Raw genomic sequence first — 17,128 nt, 5'->3', positions numbered from 1 at the left:
CATAAGGAAGATGGCAACTATTAAGCTAGCCTCCCTTAGTAATCAAGGGGGGGGGGGGGACAAGATTTTAAGAGCAGCCACTACACAACCTACACAATTTTTTGACCTCTTTCATGCATGTTGAATACTTTATCTCCTATTTTCTAAAGCAGCCTGCAAAAATATAGCTAAACTAAGTTCTTAATACTTTGAATGGGTTGTTTTTGCCCTGCTGTCATGGAGCAAGGTAGGACAAAACTATACCACCTTAGTATGCTTTACAAAACTGTCTTTTTGAACAGCACCTTCCACTTCACCTGTAGAGAACGGTCATTGGATACTTTACCTCTATGCCTACAGGCAACATCTGCATATCCTGGAAACACCATCTGTTACTCTCTCTCTTTGCCCTCAACTCCCCTGGAAACGTTGCAGCTAAGGCCTATGATTCATAGCACCTACGATTCCTGACAGTAAATATTAAGAGTTTGACAACAGTGATGTCTTTCCTTAACAGTATTCTTAATGATTACCCTTCGTTTTCCATTGGGTGTGTGTTTTGTTTATTTGTTTTAACAGCAATTGCATATCTTTAAAGTCACCTCAGATAACTGGGTTTACACTCAGCCTTCCTACATATACAACAGGATGGGATTGAGCAATTTTAATGAATAATATTTCATTTATTTATTCTTATTTGTAATTTGCGCAAAGTAGATTTTATGTATGTGGAAATAAATGTACACAATATTTTTTTCAAGGCTTATTCACAACAGTTGCTCAGACTTCAGCATGTGCTACATCTCTGCAAAGGGTGTGGCATAAAAAGCCAAAGGAAACTGTTGCTGATTTCCATTTTTTTCTTGATTCTCTGTGCCAAACTGCCAGGAATTTGGACTAGTCAGCTGAAGGATCAGGCACAATTCATGAATCTGTAGCAACTAATTCTGTCTTAAGGTCAGTTGTAAACAATACGTTACCTGTTCCTCATCTCGGAGGGGAATGTTGGTCATTGGAGACTTAAGAACAAACTCACCTCTAATGTAAGGCCCTAGGCAGACATTATGTGTGTTGCATGTTGCATGCAAGTATTGCATAACCCAGTGTAACCTGCCAACTGGCCACATGTTACAGTGATCATGAGATAATTCTGCACCACAAAGAAATTGTTTCAGCAAGCAGCTTCTCTGAGACTGGTCTGCCATTTTTATCTAGGGATAATCTGTTTTAACGTCTGGCATGTTATGATTTGTTGTGCAATACTTGCATGTAGCACACCACTTGTAACATTTGCCTGGGGCCTACATGAGTGCTATAAAGTGTCACCTTCTTACATTAGTACCGAATTTGGACTTTGATCTTTTAGTCCCCTTTCTGTGTAAGGGAAGTCTAAATGCTATGTAGAAATTACACTTGCAAGTCAAACTTCTCTCTTTTCTCAGTCCTGAATGCCATTTTTATTAACCAAAGCATTCAAAGACCCTAATTTAAAATTAATTCAGTGGCTGAAAATTGGTATTTGGGAAAATGAAATCTTTGAGGGCTCCATAGTACAAATAATGATTTGGTCCAGGAACAGGCCTGGTCCACAAAGAGATCTACTCACATCCATGAAGAGATATGCAGCTGCCTGAGGTGGAAAGGAGACAGGACTCTCACACCTTTTTCTCTGAGCATCTAGGACATTTTTTTTTTAGACTGAGGGTAGTATGAAGACAAGGAGAAAGTGATAGGAATGGGGTCCCAGCTTACCATCCTGGGTAAACTGGCTCCGGGAAGGAGGCTTGCTGAGAAGGTAAGTTCTTCTTTTTGCCCTGTATGTATACATAGGTATAAAGGGTCTCCATCTGTTTTATATTATCCAGCAGCCATTATATATGAATCCTGAGCTAGTTACACTCCTGAACTCTTACCTTGGGGCTGACAAATCCTAGGGTCTTAGTAGTATATGAAGAGAAGGGAGCCCCTTCAAAATGAGTGGAAGGATGATGGCCCTGAAGCACAGGTGCGCTGCAGAGGTCCTCAGCATCATCCCACAGATGCTGGGAATCCTAAGAATTATATTTGACTCAGGAAAAGTACAGCACATGGACTAGCGGTAAGAGTTGCTTGAATGCTTTCATAACAGCATGTTTCAACTTTTTCTAAGGTAGTTCAGTGTCAGCTCCCCTCATTGCTAATGCTGGGACTGCCAATAAGGCTGCATGTTTTGCCGAATGCTATCAGGAAGCCCCTTGAGGTTAAACTGGGTGATAAGTGACTGAAGAACACACACAGCTGCTGAAGTAAACCCCTTGCAAATTAATTTTAATAGCATTCAGGAACATGACTCTATTAGAACAGACAATTAATGATGTTTCTGTTATGGGTGAGATGCAGCTAAAAGTTAAATGCACATTTTTTTGGTATTATGATTGATGTCTAAAGTAACAAGAACTTGCTTTCATGTATTTTGTCTTTGTGGATTGTTAGTTTACATTTTGGTTGCTCATTTGTCTAAATCTTTTCTTTTGAATGTATGCAAAGGAATATTCTTGTGAGGGCGTTTTGCCCCTTGCTAAAACTGTGAACTATATTTTTACATGGCTTTCACTTCTGGAACATTTTCAGTTATTTAAGTCATTACTTCCTGCTTCTTGGATTGTAAGTCTTAAAGAGTGCTTTCTAACAACTGCAGAGTAATTTTGTATTTATTTTTGTGAATAAAATGTTTACTGTTATATTTGCATAGCTGTTTGTAGTCTGCTCTGTACGGAGCCTTTGTTTCCGTTTTGGAACCAACAGTTTGTGACAAAGTCTCTGAAATGCGAGAATCTTACAGATAACAGTTGTGAACTAACTGAAGCTTCAGGGTGACTGAGCAGGTCCATGATATGTAACCCTGTTTCATTCAGTTGCTTCCATACTTTAAGCAGCTATGAACCATTTCAAATCCTCTGTCCTCCGACTCTCCCTTCTCTTACTACCGTGCTACTAACGATGCTTTTTCTGTGGCAACAATACAGTTCGGTTGTATGGAAGAAGCCATGGTACGGGAGTCCTGGAGAAAAGATTTAAAGAAAGTAAACCAACCCCTTCCCTCCCATGCCATCTGGGTTTAACACAGTGGATATGGCTGTACAACCCCCTGTTTTGCATCTATGCTACTTACTTCCTTTGCTGAGTGCAGGACTTCGTGTTCATTAACACTCAATTTCTTCTCATTGCTTGCATCTCCCACTGCTCTAATGTCTCTAGGTCCCTTTGCAACCTGGATTAGCCTTCAGTGTGTGCACTACCTTTTCAATTTTGGTGCTATTCACCAATGATGTCATGGGTGAATTTGTATCAGTGATTGAAATCAGCTGCACTGGATGCAGAGAACTGCTTGGATTTGATTGATTTTAGTTGGTCAAGAAACGTCTAGAACCCTGTGCATAGTTCTGCATTATGTTGCACCTAATGAGAAGTGTTGCTTGGGGAAGATGGATGGACGTTATTGAAGTGACGGGCATCAGGAGGTGCACTGTAATGTTCCAGTAGCCCACAGACTGCAGTATGAGAGCTACAGATCAAATCAGGTACCACTGCAGCAAAATCACCATGTATTTTTATAGACCTGATGTGAGCCAGGCCTAACTTCAGGATTATCAACATGAACTCAAGTGCTTTGACTACATAATATCTGCTACTAATTTTCTTTCACTCCCTTCATTAATAGCCATCTCTCTGAACACTTGATTCAAAGAACGAATATGTCTAGATTGCATCAGTGATGATGCGCTGGAGAAATTGCCCTCTTGCTCATTCATTTATTCTTATTTGTCATTTGTACAAAGCTTTTCTAGTTGATTCAGCAAAATGTGGAGTGTGGATACCCACTGACAAATAAAACCTTTCCTTTTAGCCCAGAAAGAGAAAAGGGAGAAGCCAGGTACTGACTCTCAGTCCCCTGTGAGTCATCCCTAACCAAAGCAAATCCTGCATTTTTGGGGATGTTTTCCAGAGTTGGCCAAATTCCAAATGCCACCTTCAGTTTACATTGGCCACTCTGCCATAATCAGAGGCTGCATGTGCACATTTTGGGACCAGTATTTAATCTTATAGGTAAACCTTCTTTAGGCATTAAGGACTATGCTCTGGTGGCATGATAGCTTTAACTTGGATTATATTTCTTGTGCCTTCATGGAATTTTTATCTTCATTTTATAGTCTAATAAAATTACTACCCTGTAATATGGCACATGAGGTTTTTTTCCCTAAAAAAAATGCATCCTTTTGGAGATAATTATTTTCTTTCTCACAGTAACACGAGTTTGGGAGTTCAGTGCAATTTTAAACAGAAGCAAAAAATTCTTCCCGGGGGATTCATCCACCAAAGAGTCAATTTGATGAACCCAGAACCTATGCTGCTAGTCATCCTGTCTTATAAGAGACAGCTGGCTGGGTGTACACGAAATGCTGACTGAGCAGCCATGTAATACTTCTAAGTACTATATTAAATGTATAGTATAGTACTTGTATAAACAAAGTAATAAACAGTAATTGGAGTTACTGCGCAGTAGCATCGCCAAACGGCTTTTAGGTGATGCTGACTGTGCAGTAACTCGTTACTACTACGCAGTGGTGTCATGTCATATTTCCTGCCATGCAATGCTACTGTGCAGTAGTAATGAGCTATTGCACAGTTGTCATTTTGTTTAGATGGCCAACCAGCAGGATCCACTTGGCAAGCTCTGGATCTCCTGCTTTTGACAAGTTTGTAATACTTGCATTATACTATATTGCCACCTACCGGCCATTTAATTTACAATGTATTGTATGTGGCTGAATGTGAAAGAAGAAACATTTGCATTTCCCAAAGCAATACCCCTTTTTTTTTCTTTCTGAAGGAGGAAAGAACTTTCCTTGCAGTCCCCTTTCCTCCTCCTGCTGTGAATTTCCATGCAAAACTTGTACTGTATAACCCAGAAGTTCTCCTTCCTTCATCATGATTGTGATTTTTGGATTCATTGATGAAAAATGAATTGGCTTCACCAGAACTGCTCCTGAGGTTCACTGTCCAAGGAGGCCCAAACCCATGTGCAACTTCCCTGGTTTGTAATGCTGGACTCTCAGGTAATGCTACTAGTCTCTTTAGCCAATTCTGCTCTTTTAAGGGACGCACACAGTTTTGGGAAAGTGAGCAATCATTTAGATTAAAGGCAGCCTTGTGCTCTAGACCAGAAACTGGGGGACGAGGGGCACAGAGGAGGAGGAAGAGGAATAAAAGATGAGGAGATATAGGAAGCTTGGAAATGTTGCTGCCCAAGGCAAATTTTCCACACGACACTTTTCTAGGCTCTTGTTGTGGACCTATCTGTTTCAGACCCTTCACCTGTTATTGAAGAAGTCATTAGCTGACTTCAGTGGGTATGTGAGCAGGAGTTGTTACCTGGATGCCCATCCAAGAGCACAGGCAAACAGTAGAAGAGAGGCAGAGCCAAACTCCTCTTTTGGTTTACGTGGATGATGTGTCCTTTCCCAGGAAAAGATCCCTTGCTTCACTCCTGAGTAATACCACTACCAGTGTTTCTCAGGCCTTGGCAAGAAGTTAGAGAAAATAGCAGAAGTCTTGTCCATCTCTAATTATTGTGGCCCAGATATTCCCTTTGCCATTAAAGGCGTGTCACAACCACTTTACAAATTGTGCAGCACCTGTGATTAGTGACTAGTGAGCATCACTCTCTCCCAGGAGCAGGTGGGGAGTGGCATTAAGTGCAAAGCAATGATCTGATGCAAAGGTCGCAAAACTTCTGTTCAGTGATAAAGGGCATCTTGGTAGCCACACTTAAATTGGCTCTAGGCTATAGTGCTGAACCCCCTGCCTTGACTTGCAAAGGACTGAGTGAAGCAAAAGCTTCAACGAGCAGCAGCCATTATCCCTTTTATAGCTCTGACTCTTGGGCTGCATCCATGGGGCAAAATGTCATGTTGAGAAGAGCTCTGGAGCCCCAGTTTCCTGGCAGGGGTGGAAAGCATGCTCTGTCACCCCCATAGGGGGCTGGGGGCTACCACTCCAATGCAGCTGCCTGAGACAGTCTTTCTGCCACGGGGAAAGGGAGAGCAGAGGAGCAGCTCCCTATTGCTCCTTGGCTGGAGAGCTCAGCTTCAAGGTGACTCAAATTCCAGCGGTCCATGGACTGCAGTATGAGAACTACAGACCAAATCAGGTACCGCTGCAGCAAAATCATCACGTATTTTTTCATAGACCTAACATGAGCCAGGCCTAACTGCAGGATTATCAACATGGACTCCAGTGCTTTGACTGTGTTATGTCTGCTACTAATTTTTTTGCACCCCCTTCATGAATAGTCACCTCCCTAAAGACGTATGTGTCTGGATTTCAGTGGTGCCAGGGGCCTGGAATGCCTGCAAGCCCCAGAGTGCTCTCCTTCTGTAGCGCTGTTTGTAACCTGTGTGGAAAGGCTGGAGGCAGTGCCTTGAAAGGGGAAGAGAACACATTGCATAGTCATTGTCTTTCCATCCTGCGCTGGGTGGATAATGGGGTTGGTTCCCTTCCATCGTTGTCAGGGTACCTCAGCATATAAATATGGGCTCCTATACTAGAGAGGAGAGGTGGTCCAGGCAAGTGAACTGCCCCATATTTTTAACTCCCTTCTGAATATACAAGAATGTTCTTTTAGGTGCCCAATCCAGAGCCTAATCCCAGTGCTCCTAAGTGTTTGGGTTTGAAATGTGCAGCCCAGACCCTCCCCCAATCTGACACAGCATGGAAATAAAAGCCTTGTTATGCTGTATGCTGTGAGTCGCGCAAATATTGATCTGTGTTAGGGCTCCCTTGGAGCCTGGTGCAGTCACAACCTTAGTCTAAAAACCTTCTCTGACAGTTCCCTGCCTGCACAGCTGTGACTTGCCACCAGAGACCTGGTGAGCAGCTGCAGGACTAGGAGCTGTAGCTGTGGGTTGCTACTAAAGGGCTGATGAGCCCTCTCTCCCTGCTCTCCAGGCAGGGGTGTGAGAGATCCTGGGATACTGGAGGACTTCAGCCTGGGCGGCACATCTATGGGGAGTGGCCGCACCTTGATGGAACAGGAGCTGGGTAGTGCAGATCAGAAAATCCTGCCCTGGAGTGGTGTAACTTTGGGCTGCATAACAGGTCCTTAAAATAGCTTTAAGGTGTTATTGTGTGGACACTTCAGGGGCCACCCAAAATTACCGTGTAATAAGGCCCTGTGTTGCTACTGTTGAATACTCCATCAGCAGCTGCTGTACTATTTCAGAGGATAAAAGACATGCTGAGACCATGTTCTAAGAGCCACTTCAAATGCATTTGTCTTGGCAAAAAAGCCAGAACATTTTGGAGCCCCCCGTCTCACGCTATATTAGACATTCATTCAGCACCCACTCACATGCACGTTACAGTGCAAACAGATTAGAGGCCCCTCCTACCCAGCCTCCTCTGCATCAACCGCTGATGTGTTCTCCCAGTCCTGAAAAGAGCTCCTCGGAGAACCTTGATCAGCTTGACTCAGTAAGTTGCTTTAATTAAATACAGCAATGACTTGAGGGTGGGGAGACATTTGGAGCAATTCTTCATGCAGATTCCTGCATAGAAAAGCCTGGGTTCCTTGGGGATGTGCTAGTATGAGGGGCTTGTGGCTGGGAGTCATTCAGAGTCAGTGGATCCAGGTTTCAGTATGGATGGCTCCTTGTGATGGTCCTTCAACAAGGTATCCAGTACACTTCTCTTGCTGGCCAGCTGTCTGGAATGCAACATAAAAAGCTTATTTTGGGCAAGTCTGAACAAATGCCATTGTGTCAGCAAAAATAAAACAGACTTCGCTATCTGACTTAGTGCAATTGCACTCAATCAGAAAGATGTTAAAATTGACTCTCTTTTGCAATTTTAAATGTGTTTTACTAAGCACACATCATAATTTTTCTAGATGGCATTTCAGTTTGAGTATCAATGAATGATGATAAATGTTATAGTATGGAGGATTATAGTAACTACTGGGCTATATTAGTACAGTGATTTGTGTGCACTACTTCATAATATTCTGCAAAAATACTACAGTCAGTTTTATTAGTGATGCTCAACCTTTTTGGCTGTGGGGAGTGCCCAGACCATTGGTCCAAATCTCACTGGAGGACCCGATCCAGCATGGGATGGTAGTAGCAGGGCCCCATCCAGCCATGCCAAGGGGGGCACGAAGCATCCTGGCTCCAACCCAGGGTAAGGGGTGTGGCCTGGCCCCATGGGCGGAGGGCGGAGGGGGCATGGTTGACTCCAACCTAGCCCCATGGGGGAGAAGGGGTGTGGCCCAGCCCCATTCAGCTGTGCGGGTCAGGAGGGAGTGCAACCTGGCTCCAACCCACTGTGCGGGCCTTGGGATTTGGGAATTTGGCAGCAGGGGAGGGTGGGCAGTATTCAATTCAGATTTGGATTTGGCCGGATTCAGGGGACAGTGATTTAATTCGCCAATTTGGATCACTGTCAGGATTCGATTTGGCCGAATCTGAAGATTCAATTCTGATTTGGAGAATCAGCACTTCGGCTACAGACGCAACTATTATACGTTTTTCCTACATACCTCGAAGTACCAGGCATGGCTCATGAACGCTGAGATGGTGGAGCAGATGGAGTGTCCCATGGGAGTGCAGTGGCGGGGGGTCCCACACACGCTTGGCAGCAGACCCAGAAGTCGTTCTAGTTCACTTCCGGGTCCTCCGCTGAGCATGCTGGGGACCCCTTGTGCTTCTCCCCAGCTTGGCGATTGGCTGCAGGGGGACCCCGGGTGCCCCTCCAACCCAGGAGGTACCAGTTGCCGACCCGGGGGGTGGGGTCTCCCACACTCTCCACAGCAGACCTGGAAGTGGACCAGAGGTACTTCTGGTCCACTTCTGGGTCTGCTGCCAAGCATGCGGGGGACTCCTCCATACTCCCATGGGACGCTCCATCCACCCCACCATCCACAAGCCATGCCTGGTACCTTGAGGTATGTAGAAAAACCATATAACATACCTTGAGGTATGTAGAAAAAACATATAAAGCTGTGTCCATGGCCAAATCTCTCCAGATCGATTTGGAGGCTTCCAATTCAATTTGGAGAGATTAATGGGTCTCCTGTTTTGATTCAGATTTGGAGATTTGGCTGCTGAATCAGGCTGAATCTCCTCTGAATTGAATCAGTGACTGAAGCTTCACCCAGTCCTATTGAGCACCTCTGGTTTTATTGTAATACTGTAGTTTATTATAGATTTGCTACAGTTCTGCTAACACTATAATTAAAATGCAATTGGAACTGAAGTTGTACAGACATCTTGCTGTAATGCCCTATTTTAAGTTTATACTTGTGAGGGAGCCACAGTTACTTTAACTATCAAGTGTACAGAGATAATGATGGTGCTACAGGGCTGTGGTGGTGTTGCATGGTTGGATGTATTTTCTGCTCTAAATATTTGAGTTTTTACAAGCAAATCTCAGTAGCTCCAATTCCTTTTTGCTGTGCTTAGCCTATCTAGAGAGAAAATATGGGTGAAAATGTGATCCTATTAAAACCAACGTGAGCGTTATTATAGGCTTCAGGTGGCCAGGACTTCACCCTATGTGCATAAAAAATTGTTTCACTCTGAAAAGTGATTTGAGGAGAAAGAGCAAGGTGTTCTTTGTTTGCTCTCTTAATGATTTGGATGCCAGCTGTTTTCTGGTATAGGTAGAATGACCTATTTTATTTTTAGTGTCTCCTCTCCCGTCCCTCCACAGACTCTTCTTGGGCCATAGGCAAGAAGAATACATGACCTGGGGTAATACATGACCATGGGGTAAATTGGGTGTGTTCTATCATGGGGATGCTGCACTGTGTAAAACACGCCTCTCTGCATGTTTTTACCTTGCGTGAAGCCTACCCACACGGACTTAGCTCTCAATGAAAGAAATAAGGCCCCACCGAGTAGCTTTTGCTTCCCACAATGCTTTACAAGCTGTTGCTGAGCTGGAAATCCCTGCCCTCCTTTTACCTTGTGATAACTTGTTTACGTGCCCATTAGTCTAAAAACCTGAAGGCCATACTGGGTTTGTTGCTGCTTGGCCGAACCACCAGTAATTAAGCTGTTGTAAGGCAAATTAATAATTGAAATTAAATTCGTTGTCTCCAGCAGGTTTGTTCAGTTGATGATGACCCAGAAAAAATAGAATACAGAATACGAAGATATAGAATAGCTGCCTGGGCAGGAATAAAAACCAGTCCAAGCTCACTACTAGAACTGCCGCAGACAGAGGAAACTCAGAATAGATACGGGCAGACTTGCTGAGTAAAAAGCGTCATTCTCGTACTGTGTTTTTGAGAGAGCAGCAGCACTTCAGTTTTCTAAAGAAATTATTCTCTGCTGTGACTTTCTTTTATACATTTTCTATGTTTCTCTTGCCCCAAACCCTGATGCAGAATAAAGGCAGGCACCATAATATTTTTTTCAAGGCTCAGTACTGTCACAAAATAGAAATACCTAATGGCCACCAGGCGGCATCATAGAGTTAAAAAAGCCTCCTTGTTAAACTGTGGTTTATCCAAGACCTAAAATATCACACACATGACTTATTTCGATACCAGTTCTAGCTGCCCACAAGACTTAGACATGAAAAGACTCAAATTTAAGCTATTTTTATGAGGCAATCACAGCTGAGAAATGGGATTCCTGTGGCTAGTGAGAGCTGTCATTCTGCATGATTAACTCCAGTATGCTTATGAGTCAATTGAGGTTTGTTGAACATCCTACACATCTCTCATTTGACTTTAAAAAACACTGCTCATTATAGGACACATCTTTTAGCCAAATGCTGTCAATAAGCTCGGAGGCCCCCGAACCTGTTTAGAACCCACTGACAAAAGGATGAATTGATCCACATAAAACCGAACGAGTTATGTTGTACGCTGCTCTCAGACTCCTTTCTGAATCTCTGAGTAAATATTAAAAAAGTGACTTTTACCAAATGATGAAGTGTGACAAAAGGGAAACAGGGTAAAGTGGGTGAAGTCTGCTTCAAACGGATGTCAAACACTGATGATTTTTTTGCAGTAGGGCATGTACAGCCAGAGGATGGAAAGCTTGTCTTTGCCTTAAGGAGTGTACAAAGCAAATTCTGATTCAATCGTATCAATTGCTTCAAAATATTGGATCTTGTGCGGTTTTAAACACTCCCTTCCAGTACCTGGCTTGTATGAATGGGAGCTTATGAAGGTCTTGGGCTAGCTGTAGGTTGCCTAAAACAGAATTTTCCTGATCTGCACTGGAATTGGATCCCTGGGACACCTCTATAGAAAGAGCACCTTGGAGCATTTAGTCTATGCTGGGTCCCTGCCATGTTCAGGGAAGGTCATTCCTGAGAATCCCCCTCATGCTCACCCAGGCTTAACCTGGAAATTCAGCAGAAAAACCCATCCTTCACATTTCCCGCTGTTCTTGGGAGTGCTGGGAATAAAGGTCTCAAGGGCCCCAAATGGCTTTAGGTTTCAGGATTGCAGCATGCTAGTAGGAGGAGGAAGAACCAGGCATGCTTTCCTTTAGCAAAGCAAGGACGTGTTGTGTAGCCGTGCTGTGCAGCCTGTTCCAAAACTTACAGAAAGCAGAGTTGCCCTTTGACATCACTGGACCTTGAAGCAGTCCCTCTTGGCTTATTATTTTTAAAAATATAATTTGAGAAAATGGACTTCCCAAATGATATTCAAAACATTGCTGAGAAAGTGGACTTTTTTGCTACTGATGTTTCAGTCAAAATTATTCATATTACAGGACTTTCTGTTAATATCAAGGATGCTATTCTAGTCCGGTACAGGGAAACTCCCTTCTGTAGGAATTTCAGACAAGATCCTCTGGAATGAAGAGGGGAACATAATTTTCCATTCCTCATTTCCATTCTGTTGGAAAAGCAGTCTTTTGGATCAAGCCCTGTATGAATTGCACAAGCTCTGCTTTGAGTGTCTTGTATAGAATAATAAGAATATTCAGTTTTGAGGACTTGACCCAGAGGTCAGATCCCATAATTTCCTCCGACTGAATTGCAGCATTGTGATTCTCACAATGGGACTGCACGTTATTTGGACTCATAGCCAGGAAGACGCAAAGAATATGCAAAAACAATTTTCTTTCAAGACAAGCCAAATTGGAAATGAGCAGTGCCCCAGCCCCTGGAAAACTGCTTGGTTTTGGCAGGCATCAGTCTGTTCTCTAATTATCATTAAAAAATGAATTGTCTGTGTGAGACTCAGATTAATTACTACCCATCAGGAGTTTCTTATGCAAGAGCTGTCATAAGTAAAGTGGAGAAAAGAACAAAGACACTTGTTGGGAAATTTGAAATTAAATTCTGACTGTTTATGAAAAAATGCTGGCCCATGTTGTGATGGTCTGAATGCAGAAAATAAGTGATGAAGGGAAGAGCAGGAAAGAAGGCTTTGTGGGTAAATTTACCGGTGGCTTTGGAGAATGTGGGCTCTTGGCTATTGAAGAACAGGCTTAGCACAGGCAGCAATGCCAGTTTATCTATAACCTTCATTCTCAGAGTGCATGCGACCAGAGTGTCCTTTCCCACAGTTCTTTATTACAGGAATTCATTATTATGAATTATTATAAAATGATTATACGCCATTTTGGATTGGCTGCCTGCAAATGCAAAAGACTAGTTTTCCTAAACCCACTTACTTTTCTGGACTCATTTTGTTAAACATCTCACTGCATGTCTTTACCTGTAAATTAACAAATATGACCCAGAATTAATGAGTTATTAATGAATTAATAAAAGGGGGGTATCCTGATGCTATTTTTATATTGATTCTTTTCAGAGCAGAAAATCAATTTAAAATAAAAACCAACCCTTTAAAAACATGTCATTTTGTGTGAAGAGTGAATGTAGTGGTTCAAAAGATGAGTAAGAATAAGGGCTAGAAGAATACCGGCAGTGAGAAACTGGCTGTCAGATGAGTTCCCCACATAAAAAGTTCTTATCAGCAGACAGTTTGCAATCCCACTGCACTTAGTGTTGTGCGGTCATGAAGGATGCCTATACACAAGCAGCAAGGCATTGGGGCATATTGGAGCAGATTCGATTAATTGAGTCTGTGAGAGCGTGGTAATTACCGTGCTCCAGCTGACTCCAGCGTCACGTGTATCAGCGTCCTCACACTGAAAAATGGCAGAAGCGCTTTAACTAAAGCTCGTTCAGCTAACTTCAGTTAAAGCATCCTCGCCACCATTTTTCAGCATGGGGGTGCTGATACATGCGACGCTCTGGGTGCTTTAATTACAGTGACTCTCAGAGCCACCTGAAAACATCAACTTAAGAGTCCCAGGTTTTAGACAGCTATGACTTGTCAGTGACCAGAGCTCTGGCTGTCCCCTCTATTTTGTGATGAAGAGAGTACATTGCTTGAGGGCTCTCACTTCTTTATTGTTCCCCTTTCACAAATACGTTCTTTCTGCTGGAATACCTAGGAAGAGAGGACTTCTCTAGAGTAAAGTTAAGGGTGAAGAAAAGAGGCCATGCTTCATTGTAGTCTTCCCTCCAAAGGCAATGAATAACGTAATTGAATTAACACTACTTTAGCTTTAACACTGCCTTCCTATGAGCCCGCTCTCATGAGGTCAGGTTCTACAGAACTTTGTGACATAGGAACCCTTAGTCTGTGGATTGGCTGCATATTGACACCTTTAAGTGGCTTAAAGCACTTGTTATTCATGTTAAAATTATGTCACTTGAGTGCAGGATTATCTCTAATCCAGATAACCTTGCTCCTCTTCCATTAAGGTGTGGCCACTCACAACAGCTGTTCTGTCCAAGTTGAAGTCCTCCAGCATCCCAGGATGCAGTGGCCCCTTCTAGACCCTCGTTCTGTGGGCTCTCATAACCTCGGCTGCTCCTGCTAATATTATTTCCCATCTGATGGTTGTTTTCATCCTATGCTGGATGTAGTAGGTATAACTATTTGGAGAAGGGCGAGGACTCTCCAGGCAGAGATGGAGGAAGCTGGGAAAAGGAGAAATAAACAAGGCATTGTCAATGTATTCTAGATCTGATGCCTTGCTAATTTTCTTGTTCTAATTGGTAGGTCTTTGAAAGAGGTGCCAGTGACCAGAAACACAAAAGGGGCAAGTATCACTGTTTGGAAATGCTACAGCATTAACAGTAAGATTGATGGAAGTTCCTAATGACTAATGTGTTTAAGCACTGGAACAGATTGGGGATTCTCCACCACTGGAAGTTTTTAAATGCAGTTTAGAAAAACACTTCACTGGGAGAGTTGAAACAGGGATGGTCCTCCTGAGGCCCACCCCAGCCCTGGTTTTCTGATTCTAAGAGATTTTAAAATCTCTCTCTCAGTTGTATAAGAAGATGTACAGTTATTAATACAACTAAGGATATTTTATTTAAACCAAAAGCAAAAGTAGAAGTAGCATTGGTAGTACTGGTATAACTGAAAGCAGAATTTACCCCCTAAATTTCAGTCTGGCAATGTACTGTTAAAACTTACTGTAAGGTTGCAGCCACATGACAGAGTCTCATTTTCTTTCATTCAGTCCATTGCTGTCAGTCGTAAAGTAACTGGACATGCACAATATTGTATTGGCACTCAGCTGTACTAGTGTTTAGTCTAAGGAAAAACATATTGGTATTTAAGACAGCAGAATGTTTCTGTTGCACAGTCTTTTAAGTTGGCAAAACAAATTATTAGAATTAGGCTTAAGATACAAAATTCAGATCCTAATTTGATTCCGAACTTCCTTATAGTTCAGGGGTGGGAGGAGATTTGCTTTGCATCCATCTGTATATAGCTGCTGTGTATTTGAACCCATCTTAGAATGACCTGATTTTCTCACTTCTTGCCATTTCCAATTTACTTTTGTGATTCATTGCACAAAGGAATAGCTGTCTTGACACCATTCCAGAGCCTGCTCTGACCAGTACTAACCAGCAAACGATGTCTGCCATTACGATGCTTCTCATGAGTGGATGTGCTCAAAATCCAGTATGCTCAGACTGAATATATAAATTCCCTTCTGCCAGTTCTACCAACTTACAGGCTTCTCCAGCTGTCAGATAACCTATCCCTTACTATTAATATCTGTTATAAGGCACCTATCTGAACTGCTACAGTTAAGAATAATTTATTCACTCCTCCTGATGTAAATTAATCAGGTTTAGTGTCAAAATTTGGCAGTTTTTTGTTTTCAGAATCTGCTTTACATTTTGCTGGCCAGCTACAGTGTGCATGTGTATGAGAGGGGGATTTTTACCAACTGAAGATACTTTTTCACACCTCCAACAAAATAGAAGCGTAGGTTTGAAAAGGATAGAGTCAGGGTATTCTAATATTATAAAAGCTGCAGTCTGTCTGTCCGTAATGCTTTATTCACACTCTGATTGTCAATAAAAGCCAGTGCTGCCCTTGCCCTTACCACCCCAGGCCCTGCTCCTTGGAGCCAGGGGCCGAAGCGCCCCCCCTTCCCCAACAACAGCCCATGGGGAGGGGGAGGCAGTGGGAAAGAGGGGAGGAAGGGAGAGAGGGGAGAGGGAAGGAGGGTGACTGGTGGCTGTGCCCTGCTGCAACTGCCACTGCAGCTGTGACCACTGCCGCGACCACTGCTGCTGTCACAGGCCCTGGCCCCAGCCCCACCCCGAAGCAGAGGTGGGGATTGATTGGCTCCAGGCTGAAGTGGCGGGGGGGGGTGGGGAGCGGCCCCGGCCCAAAGCGGTGGGTGGGAGGGGGCAAATGGCCCCAGTCCAAAGCGGCAGGGAGGAGCAGCTCTGGCCCTGGCCTCAGCCCTGGCCTTGGCGTGAAGTGGGGGGGTGGGGTGGGAACAGTCCTGGTCTCAGCCCAAAGCAGCAGGAGGAAGGTGGGGAGTGGCTGTGGCCCTGGCCTGAGTGGTGGGAGGGCACCGGATGCAGGCCTCTGTCCCTGCCTGCCTCCTCTGTCATCCTTGATGGGCAATTTACTAGTATTTTAATAGTGTCCCGGGAGTCAAAGTAATGAGCGGCACCTACCAGCAGCTCATTAGCCGCCTTTTTGTTCAATTACGGCCGGCTGATGACGTCAGCGTCAGACGCTGGCTGGCGGAAATAAGAACAGCGGCCGCTGCCGTGGAGGAGGTGGACAGCACGGGTGAGGAGTTGCAGCTGCCGTCGGCGATGGGAGGAACCTTCACCGCAAGATCCACGGAGCCAGGAAAGCCAGCAGGGACACGAGCAGAGCGAGGCAGAACCTCCCGACAGGAGCCTGCACCGGACAACGTGGGAACTGCAGGCATGGTACCCGAAGATGTGGCAGGAGTGGCATCTGGGAGCGACGTGACCCACAGGTGGGGCGCCGGGACGGAGAAAGCCATGCCAGGGAGGGAAGACCCTGGGAGAGCCCTGAGGGGGTTCAGTCGGGGCGGGCATCGCTGCCAGTCCCAGATAGAGTGACGGGCAGAAGAGAAGAACACTGGAGGTGATTGGTCCAGGGTGGACCAGAAGGAAACCCCAGGGAGTGTTTGGGGTAGGCTAGTAAGAGGGTAAGGAGTGACCTGGCATTTTGTATTTTGTTGTTCTGTTTATTTAGTCACCCCTGGCAAAGGGGCAGAGAGATAGGGGCGTGTACCCCAGGGACCAAGGCTGAAGAGAAGCCTCTAAGTTTACCTTTTTTTTGTATGTTTTCCCCCTGAAGGAAGGGGTGAAGGTGAGGAGGGCAGTTAGGAAGGTCCTTACTGCGGTCACAGTGGCTAGGGGCCGCGGGCACTTAAAGGCAGGCCAGGAGGCGTTACCCCACAGTGGGGAACAAGACCAACGGACAGGTGACACACTGAAGGTGGCGTGAGGCTGGGGTGTAGGGGTGGCAGAGCCCCATGAGTGACCGCCAGGTGAATCCCGGGCCACCGGGTATCCTGTCAACTGACCCTTCCTACTGAGGAACAGCAAGTCATGGCAGGCGAGAGCGGGGTTGGTGACACGGCAAGAAGAATGCTACTCCGGCACAGACACAATCCCGGGAGGTGTTTGACCTCTACCTGCAGAGCAAAGATCGCTCGAGAGTGGTTATTTGAAGCCTGGCAGTCACAAATATATTAAAAAAATAGTTAACTAACAAATGCATGGCTGGTGCAATATCAGTTCAGTAATGACAACAGAATTACATCAC

The sequence above is a fragment of the Gavialis gangeticus genome, unplaced genomic scaffold, assembly GCF_001723915.1.
Source record: "Gavialis gangeticus isolate Ggan-Ray unplaced genomic scaffold, GavGan_comp1, whole genome shotgun sequence".
Taxonomy (NCBI): domain Eukaryota; kingdom Metazoa; phylum Chordata; order Crocodylia; family Gavialidae; genus Gavialis; species Gavialis gangeticus.
This window is presented reverse-complemented; position numbering follows the sequence as displayed.